The sequence below is a fragment of the Lineus longissimus genome, chromosome 3, assembly GCF_910592395.1.
Source record: "Lineus longissimus chromosome 3, tnLinLong1.2, whole genome shotgun sequence".
Classification (NCBI taxonomy): Eukaryota; Metazoa; Nemertea; class Pilidiophora; order Heteronemertea; family Lineidae; genus Lineus; species Lineus longissimus.
The window spans coordinates 11,512,192-11,521,008 of NC_088310.1; the positions used below are offsets into that span (position 1 = coordinate 11,512,192).

The 8,817-nt window shown below is 42.6% G+C and overlaps 1 long non-coding RNA gene across 1 annotated transcript; it reads right to left on the bottom strand.

Moving 5' to 3' along the window:
* Positions 1–5,951: 5,951 nt before the first annotated feature.
* LOC135485711 (uncharacterized) lies at positions 5,952–7,424 on the bottom strand. The gene is made up of 3 exons (XR_010446606.1): positions 7,224–7,424; positions 6,593–6,881; positions 5,952–6,258 (listed from the first exon to the last, which is right to left on the bottom strand). It is a non-coding gene; the product is annotated as an uncharacterized LOC135485711 (long non-coding RNA).
* Between the last annotated feature and the right edge of the window lie 1,393 nt (positions 7,425–8,817).

Below are 8,817 nucleotides of genomic sequence, written 5' to 3' on the forward strand. Positions count from 1 at the left end.
GTGGTGGCCAGCAAATGCAACGTATACAGTATTACAGTAAATGCTCAGTTAACTCGGGATCAGCCAATTTTTGCAAACACATAATATGAGGCCTTTATGGGGGAGAGAAAGTTGACCACTTATTTATGGTGACAGCTGTTTCAATAGGTGTTTAAATTAACATGAAGTCAGAACATCATGCTCATTTCGTTTATTCAAGTCAGACCCCTTGGGAGTTCATTGAGTAATAGAATAAAAGTGAATAGGTCGCTCTTGTCTGCATTGGAGTGTATCCTTACACTGAATGAAAAGTCAAAATCAGTCAGCATTAGACAACTCATTACAACACTAAAAAAGACCAAATTTCAACATTGATTGGTGGAATGAGTCTCATGAGCCGAAAAGTCAACACTTTATGACAAATTCAGACTTCTGTTACAAGTCAGTCACTGTCTTCATTGTAATCATGAAACACAATATCCTCTTCCACATCAGACAGTTCATCTTCATCAAGGAGAAGACCTCCTTCCGCCTGAGCATCGGCGTATTGTCCATTTTCACGTGGAATGAGTCCAGCTACTTGGAATCCCCGAATTGCTGCATTGGGACTTACATCAGCACATGCATGACTTAGAATTCCTAGAACTGATAGGAGAGGGATTTTGTCACACTGTCCATCTGCATTAGTATGCTGGGTTTTCCATTCCTTCCAGTACTTACGGACCAAGGTTTTAAACCCCCTCATGACGGTTAGGTCTAGAGGCTGGGCGAGAGATGTACATCTGGCAGGGATGTCATCAAGTAAAATACCAGCTTCAACCAGAGGCTGGTAGAATTGTTCGGCCTGATGTGGGCGAAATCTGTCTACCAAAAGCAAAATTTCATTTGGATCAAAGTCTCCAACAAAGGGAAAAAAGATTTCTTCCTGCCAGTGCTGCAGTGTTCCTGCATTCTCCCACCCAGACCTTGAAGACGTTACCCTTACATTTTCTGGTATGTCATGCAGGGCTCTGATTTCCCTAACAAAACCGGGTTCCCTGAAAACGACATGAGCTGGAGCTTTCTCTCCATTTGACCCAATTGTAAGTCCAACCGTACAACCCAGTTTTGGGTTCCCCCTCGATGTCCGCACATCAATGTTCTTTGACCCCTTTGTTGCAGCAGTATACATTGGCGGAAAATCAAGTTGGGTAAAAGTTTCATTAAAGTTAAAAATAGTGTGGACGTTATTTTCCTGAACAGTAGTCCGTACCTCCTCTTGAAATCTAGCCACCCTCTCCTCAGCATCACGTGGTAATGTGGCAGTATCCTTGGTCTTTCGACGAAACGTGATGCACTTTCTGGCCATGAACCATGACAACCACCCATCACTAGCAACAAAGTTCACTCTTTCAGGGCGCTGGTGCCTCATTTCATCCTGTCTTTCGACAGGAAGCTCACCCCACCAATTTTCAAAGGCTACAACAGCATCCTGGCGAAGATCAGACCTGGATACAGGCAGAGCTCTCTGCCTCCTCTCAAGAAATGACTGGTGCACGGCATCTTCAACCTCAGGCCATAATCCATCATGATCAATGCGCACCCTTCGACTGTGAGCATTGTGTTCTGCCTGGTCCATGAGGTGGTCAATGTCCTGAATCCATCCGCGCAAAGTTGAATTGGCCAATCTATGCCTCCTTGCATACTCTGCGACATTCAAAACCTGACCATGTTCAATAGCATGCTGACAGTCTAATGCATGCCGTAGACGTGCCTCCACAGGGTAGCCATGGAGTCGCCTAGACGTACCAGGACGATGACCTTCCATATCACCCTCACCATCATTAGGCATATCCATGCAGACAACCAAACGTACAAACAACACGAAAAGGTGGATAAAAGTTGTAATCATTGTCACTGGTCAGAGGTCTGCGTATTGAATGACTGAAACCAATTTCACTAAAAAACAAGAAAGGGTTAATTCTTTTTCTCCTACAATAGTATGAAATAGACCCAGGCCTTGGCAAAGGACACGTCTCATTCAAGTCCTCTTTCAGAAAACCAATCAACCATAGGCCTGTACACTTCTATTCACTAAAAAATCAGTGTCACATTTTACATGAATACCGTCTCTGGGCCCCATTTTATACCAAAAACTAAGTTGATCTGAAGTAGGCCTATCCCGAGGTAACTGAGCATTTACTGTATCTTACTTTCAGGTTTGAAATGTTGTCTCGATCAATTAGAAGTACGAAGAAACTTATCATAAGGTGTCAACAAAATCCAAGTCGTCATACCAGCATTAGCGCGAAATTGGTGTATGGTAAATACGGTCACGTTAATGGTGTACCATTGTCCACTGTGTCATGCAGTATAAAGACTTTGTCGCAAGTTATAAATTTTAGACGACGAAAGCACTCCTACTACTGCTGGTTTATTGGAAACCCATACTAAGTGCGACGTATAATACTAAGTATAAGATTATATGTAATGCTCGACAACTACCAAACTACTTAAACATGCAGGATATTTGAACTAATCACTTGTACATTGCATTACAACTAGTATTTTTGGTGCTCGTTTCATACCATGAATGGAAAAAAATATTGTGATGTCGGGTGGGTTTTTTCTTCCTTCGTTGAGTATCGGTTATTTCAAGTGTTCACGGGGACCCCCTCAGCCTAAGGGTCCTTAGGCTGAGGGAGTCCCCGTGTGCATGAGAGGTGCCCTAAGTTTCTTTTCATATTATTGAAGTACACCATGTGCCACATCAAAAAAGTTTGGGTAGACCTTTAGTCTAGATCACAGTCTCATGATGTGTGCGATGGTGATACGCATATACGGCCTGTCTGCTACATGTACTCAACACAGGTGCGGCTTGGCATATTTTCTTTCGTTACGAGGGTGACTATAGGAAGGAGCTAGGAATAAGAGTGGGTCTTCATGCAACTTATATGCACATTTTGTGGACTGGGGCGTGTTTAATTCACCGATATCTATGATAATACTGGAAAGGGGACGAGTTAAGCCACGCTTAGGGACGTTGTGTGTCGCCTTGAAATTTGGCTCGGATGTTGGTCACATAGTATCCTGATTCAATGTTTTGTTTATTTTCGAAAACTTACATCAGCAGAGCAGTAATGAGAATTTGTTAATCTGATCTTTCAATTCTCCTTACCACGCACAGAAGCCAAGCCATTCCTGTTTAGTTATGCAGGCACTTATAATCAGTTACCTGCACTCCCTGTGGGGTGACTAACATTACCTGTTGAACAGCTGGGTGTAGGGGGCTCATTGGAACAGACTGGTCCTGCTGACCTGCTCAACCTAACGGTATATATTTACATCAGTCATGCTATTTACATTCTTTTGCTCCTGCATGCATTAACAGCTATTGAAACAAGCTGTTTTTTGTTGCATGCATTCAACCTCTACATCCGGGGTCTACTTAACTAATCAGCAAATCAAAATGTTTGCAGCCTAGACCCTGGATACTCGTCTATGTCATATGCCGCGTCCCCGCCAGAATCTGGGGGTGACGTAGTATGATTGACCTATGACCCGTCTATTCGGGCACTACCTGTCATGCAATTCATGTTTTATATCAGCATTAGCTCATATATTATCCATGTCTATGAAGTTCTATGATGCCGTCAATTGATTTGTGGTCGCCTTAAGGTAAAAAGTTTTGTAGACTCGATAAGTCGCCCTTTTCGCCAATTCAATATGCCATGAATATGCCAATTGTCAAAACATTATTTACATCTTATTTGCATTTCAAATGTTATTCGTTGACCAATCAAATGTGTTTTAGCTCAACATGTGACCAGGGGTAGTGCAAGTAACCATGGGAGCGCGCAATGACAAACGAGTTTGGCATGGATTGACGACATACAAAGAAAACTTGGCAGTTCTCGGGCCAAGGCCTACAGTGTATGCTGTAGCATAGCATGCACGAAAAGGGGCATGGCCCCCTAATTCGTGCCACAAATGATTACATCAGGGCGGGCCTGATAAATGAAATGATGCATACAATCATTCTCTTAAGCAGACATTTCGACTCATAACACGACTACAATCACTGCGCCGGAGTATGGCATGCATCCAAACACTAATGACCGTGTGTGCCCATGTGATAGTATACCTTGCGCCCGGTCAGTCTACAGTCTGGGTCAATTATTATCCTAACTCGTTAATCATAGCCTCGTTCTGAGTTTAACCTGGCTCCTGTGTATTTGTGTACATCAGGCAGCCAATGTACTAGGGGAGTTCCCAGCCATGGTCACCTACTAAAGTTGTCTTTTTTAATTGCCCCCTCAGGTTTATTTTCACCTTAATTATCATACACAATGTTGTGGAGTACATACCCAGCTAGCAAATTACATGGGACCCATATGGGTGCCAAATGGGCAATCTGGGTTGCCAATATGGGCCCCATCTAAACAAACCATATGGGGCCCAGATGGGAAACATGGGGCCCACTTCAACCATGTGGGGCCCATATGTGTTTTGCACCGTGGACGCCCATGTGGGTACCATCTGGGCAAAGTGGGGTAACTGGGTATGACGTGGGGGTTGCATGGGCAAGCACCACCTTAAACCCCTGTAAATCCCAGTTAGTGCCCACCTGGTCTGATGTGTTCTACACTTCTTTGAATAGTCTATGTCATCCCCAGACACGTTGTCTCAAAAAAGGATTGCATGGGGACACTGAGTTGAGTTCATTGAGAATGGAAAAACGAAACAAAATGTATGATAAAATGAAATGGCCAGGGCCATTGTGCTCACCTCATGTGGAGGAAAGATGGATAAAGAGCATGGTATTGTGTCATGTAGTGTTAGGTTTGATGTAGGTCCAAGCAATTACAATTTCCCCAAAATGGCCAATTTACAATACATTCGACCTCTGTGACCTTGAAAAGTAGGTCAAATCAAAGAAGACCCGGGTGACACATTGAATGGTTGTTAGAATTAGATGTACCTATGATATAAAATTGGTGCCAATCGGGCAAGTCATTACTAGGAATAATGGCATTTTGAAGAATTTAGGATTTGGCCCCCTCCCTGGAGGCCAAACGGCAAATCAGATCGCACCAAACTTCGGTACCTGAGATCACCTGACCAAGGGGTACATGTGTACTTAATTTGTGATCAATAGTCATTGCAGTTAAGAAACGTGCCATAGTTACGGCCTGACGGCGAATTTACGCCATTTGACCTCTGTGACCTTGACAAGATCGTCAAATTAAAAACTTGTGTGACATATACTGTATGGTGGTTAGATGTACCCATGATATCAAATTGGTGGCAATCGGGCAAGAAGTTAAGGAATAATCACATTTTTAAGGTTTTTGGATTTTGCCCCCTAGTGGTCAAGTGGTGAATCATATTGGACCAAACTTCGGTCCCTAAGATCACCTGACTAAGGGGTAAATGTGTACCAAATTTGGTATCAATAGCCATTGCAGTTTAGAAACGTGCCATCGTTACATCCTAACGGCCAATTTACACCATTTGACCTCTGTGACCTTGAAAAGGAGGTCAAATCGAAAACCCGGAGGATATATGATGCACCTTTGCTAGAAGTACCTACCATATTTTTTTCAAAATTTCCCGACTACTATTAAGGGAGATATTGCATATTTTCACTTTTAACGTTTGGCCCCCTGGTGGCCAAACCATGAAACGAATCGGACCGAAACTTGGTCTCCAAGGTGTCATTACATAAGGGTACATGTGTACCAAGTTTCAACTCAATAGCTCTAACAGTTACGAAACGTGCCCTGCTAACGGACGACGGACGACGACGACGACGACGACGACGACGACGACGACGACGACGACGACGACGACGACGACGACGACGACGACGACGACGACGACGGACGACGGACGCCACGGTATGGGATAAGCTCACCTCTGCTAAGAGGTGAGCTAAAAATGAAAATATTTATTTGATTTCTATAATGAATTGCAGTTGATACTGAGTATCAACAATGTCAAAGCACCAATGTCATTGAATAAACCTGAGATTTTGTCCTGCATTTCCATGTTTTGGCAAGTCACTGTTCATCACTATGGTTATATAATATTCTTAATTGTCACTATCAGTATTTTGTGGCTCTGGCAGGGCAGGGTCATTTCCACCTGGCAATTGTTGTTCATTGACGACTTCAACTCCTCTCGCCGCACGTTTTCCTCCTAGTCCTCGATCACGCGCATTCGTGAACCATGTTGACATTTTCTCTGCGATGGCCTTGTCTGTTGACTGCTTCTGATAGGCATGTTTGCGAACACTTCCTGAAACCAAAGACGTATAGTGTAACAGTATTATGTACATCACAATAGTTTTCTGACAAGGCTACGAGTACCACTACACAGGTCTACAATACATGATCATGATAAAACAGCAAAACAGGTAGGCAAGACACACTGCACAGTGTATTTTCACGTACATAAATGTACACAGTTAAATGTACAGTGTAGCATGTACAGTTACAGTACACTAGCAGCCTACAACGAACGGGATATCACAACAAAAACATCAAAGAATCTGCAGGATTGTATTGAAAGAATGTATATAAAGCACACAAACATCAAGATTGGTGCTTTAGTAGACAAGGTCACAACTAACCTGGCAAACAAAAACCTGAGATTTTGTCCTGCATTTCCATGTTTTGGCAAGTCACTGTTCATCACTATGGTTATATAATATTCTTAATTGTCACTATCAGTGTTTTGTGGCTCTGGCAGGGCAGGGTCATTTCCACCTGGCAATTGTTGTTCATTGACGACTTCAACTCCTCTCGCCGCACGTTTTCCTCCTAGTCCTCGATCACGCGCATTCGTGAACCATGTTGACATTTTCTCTGCGATGGCCTTGTCTGTTGACTGCTTCTGATAGGCATGTTTGCGAACACTTCCTGAAACCAAAGACGTATATAGTGTAACAGTATTATGTACATCACAATAGTTTTCTGACAAGGCTATGAGTACCACTACACAGGCCTACAATACATGATCATGATAAAACAGCAAAACAGGGAGGCAAGACACACTGCACAGTGTATTTTCACGTACATAAATGTACACAGTTAAATGTACAGTAACAGTGTAGCATGTACAGTTACAGTACACTAGCAGCCTACAACGAATGGGATATCACAACAAAAACATCAAAGAATCTGCAGGATTGTATTGAAAGAATGTATATAAAGCACACAAACATCAAGATTGGTGCTTTAGTAGACAATGTCACAACTAACCTGGCAAACAAAAAACTATTCTAATCAATGAAATTATGGGAAAGTTTCTCTGCTTTTTGAGTACTGGCGTGAAGAACAAAATCAAATATGGCGGCTGACAATGGCGTGCAAGGAGGCGACAATACTCGTCCCCATCAGCTCTTTCAGCTCCATTGGAGACGCACGATGCACTCGGAGGCCAATGGGGACGATTTTGATTTGCTTTGGCGCCAAACAAATTTTGCAAAATGTGGGTTTTACTCATAAATTTTATAAAACATATTTCATTATCATAATCTTGAATGGGCCTCATGTAAACCCTTTATTTTTAAAACATATAATTGGAAATTCTCGGATGTGGGATTGATATGGGGTTCATATGGGATACATTGGGCTTACAATACTCAATAGATCCCCATATCAACCATCGCAAACCCACATGGGGCCCATAACTCAAAACCCATATGGGCCCCACATGGTGAAATCCCATGTGAGATAAACCATCTTGGTCCCACATGGGTTACATGTGGGCCAGATGGGACCCTGCTTGCCCAGGTAAAACCCATGTGGTTCCCATATGTTTTGCTAGCTGGGTACCCAACAATGGCCTCAGCAGAATTAGTATCCAGGAAATGCACACATCCTTAAAATACCCTGTTTTCATTTAATGTGTTACTCCAGATACAACAACTCTCCATGTCAGGTGGGATATCTTTTGTCTGACTAGCTCAAAATGATAAACAGCAATATTATTCTGGGGAGACAGACATCTGACCATCAATTTCCAATGGTTTCATATTGCCCTTTACGCTGTGATTGGTCGAAGGTAGTGATGTCTCTGTCAAAAAAGATCACCTGTCGTGTCTATTTAATAGCTTCTTTGTCACAACCTGGCTACGGCTCCCATGGAATTGGTCTTTGGGATGCAACTTAGTGTAATAGTATAATAGTAATAGATGGTAACGACAACAACAACGCAATGCACATGCCTATTTTGGGGGAGTAAATGTCTCAGCGTTTGAGATTGTTGGTGCTGTAAAGACAGCAATATAAGCTCCTGATTGATAATCAGAGCGGGAGAGGAGCACAGTGATGTAAGTTTTGTTGTGCTTAATGTATTGTATATGATAGGATAAGCCTATCTCTGTAGGGTTTTGTCTGCAAAGGGCAGCAATGTCAAATAATTGAGAATGCTGCATTGGGTGCGGTGCTTTTCCCGCGGTTGTAATCACGTGATGCAATGTTCCTCTATTTTCTATATTTGTGGCTTGGAAGTGACAGGTTAGTTAGAAATCGTTGCCTAAAGTGACTACCTGACGTGTTCGCAATATGTAAAATTATTCTATTGTTTTCTGTGATCCACATATGAGCCCAACTCATGTCCTAAAGTTTGTCCGACAATAGGTCTTTTGTTGTACGTCGTGTACATCCGATTATTGATTACAGGTGTGTATTAGTGTATTGAGCTTAGTGTAGGTGGCAGCACCTTACATTGTCTTCACAAGATTGTGACTCTTGGTTGTGCCTTGACCTGAGCTTATGAGTGTTACTGTTGTATCTTTCAGTTTTACCATCACATCACATCACATCACATGACATGACTTGATGTACGTTA